The sequence below is a fragment of the Microtus ochrogaster genome, linkage group LG1 (genome assembly GCF_000317375.1).
Source record: "Microtus ochrogaster isolate Prairie Vole_2 linkage group LG1, MicOch1.0, whole genome shotgun sequence".
In the NCBI taxonomy this organism is placed as follows: Eukaryota; Metazoa; Chordata; class Mammalia; order Rodentia; family Cricetidae; genus Microtus; species Microtus ochrogaster.
The window spans coordinates 24730587-24732610 of record NC_022027.1 but is presented as its reverse complement, the minus strand read 5'-3'; positions in this window follow the sequence as shown (position 1 = coordinate 24732610).

The following is a 2024-nucleotide window of genomic DNA, read 5'->3' as shown; positions in this document are numbered from 1 at the left end:
AGCTAACACACTGGGAAACAAAATATAGTTAAATATTATCTGGTGATAAGAATAAACAAAATATCCATATAAACCACAACATAAATAAGACTTACAAACATTGTAGTGGGTGAAATAAGCAGCCATAAAACCCCATTTAATGTACAAATTCATTAAAGAACTGTCTAAGATAAAGAAATCTGTAGAAAGAGCATATTCCTATTTCAGAGGTTGAGGAGACAAAGAATGAATTCCCTATCTAAGGATGAGACACACAAAATTATATGGTGGTAGTTCTTGTGCAATTCAATTAATATACTACAATTTTAATTATATTGTAAATAGTTGAATGTTGTGGGGGAATGGATGATATTACAGAAAAGCTATATTTTAAAAGTAGAATGATTTTTTTTTCTCCATTATGCAAGCAGTTGGTGAAGCCAGAGCTGGAATCGATGATTTCCCCAGCTGGCACAGTTGCTATCGCTTCTGTTGTGTTGGCTTTTCAACCTCTCCATTTTACGAACATCTTTGATTCTGTGTTTGTACTTGAGTGTTCGTATTTAGTCCTCTTTATCCCTTGTCAGTCCCCAGCCTCCTCTGGAGTCCACACTGTCCATGCCCAGCTGTTCAATGGCCTAAATTTCAATGCTGGCTACTCAGCTCTATTTCATATTTTACTGTACGGTGGTGATTTCTGTTGATCTATGCTGTCCACCAAACGACCATACAATAAGACACTATGTGAAATGTGGTCAGCAAGACTTTGGGAGAAATACGACTTTAGCAGTGTGTGAGCATCTGGTGGGAAACCAGGGAACAATAGCCTGATTCTATTACAGGAGTCTTCTTAAAGTGACAGAAAGGAGAACTTAGGGAGGGACACTGAACCTGATACTCTTACCTGAGAGACTGACTTACAAGCCAGTGTGCAAGAAATGCCATTTTCCAGTCTGACTCTGGCTCCCTGCCAAGTGCTGGAACTTCTTCACATTCAAGATTTGAGAAACTTGTCTTTCCCTCTGATGGATTTGTCCACTAGATTTTTTTCAAGTTTCCTGATGTAGGAAGATAAACTATCCCCTTTGAGCTCTATGATTTTAGCAAACTATGTGTAGACAGTGAGATGTTTCCTACTGAAGTAGAGGGTATGAGGTGAATGGCAGCTGATATTATTGAAGAAGACTGAATGCAATGCATGTTCTCTCTCTACATAGTATGATTGAGTTAACCTGCTCCTATCTTATAAATAAAGGTGGACATTTCCCTATTGTCAACCTCTGAGATAAGGATGAGATGTTATTTTGTGACTTTAAGCATATTTATTTACTTAATATCAAGAGTAATTTTCCACAAACTCTAAGTTATTTGGGTAAACTTGAAACTTTTGTAAGAAAACTGTAGATATTGGTAAGTTCATGCCATTGCCCTGATATGAAGCACTCGTTAGTTTCCTAGCAGGGCTTGCCCAAATCATGACACTCTGATGAAGTGTTAAGAAGAGTAAGGAAGAAGAAAGGGAGAAATGAGGACATTGCCCAGGGCACAAACATCATAGATAGAGAACTCTAAGGCAGAAACTTTCTCACACTTTAATTCACATACTAGTTAACAGTGAAGAATCTCATGTAGCAGACATTAGTCACCAACGCCTCACCCATTCTCTAACTTTCTTCTTGCCAACAGAAGGTCACTTTGTTTGTGTGACCAATCTCAATGCCTGAATCCTGATTAGCCTCACCAGTCATGATTTAGCATTACTTTTGTACATTTCTTTTATTCTTTATACTATAATTATCTCATTAACCTGCCCTATGCACACACACACACACACACCACACACACACACACACTCCCAAACCCTGCTATAAACCACTCCTTGCTCTCTTTCAAATTTATTGCCATTTCTTCCATTAATTATTGTTGCATACTTATGCAGATGTAAATATACAGATGATAGAGAGATAGAGAGATAGAGAGATAGAGAGATAGAGAGATAGAGAGATAGAGAGATAGAGAGATAGAGAGATAGAGAGATAGAGAGA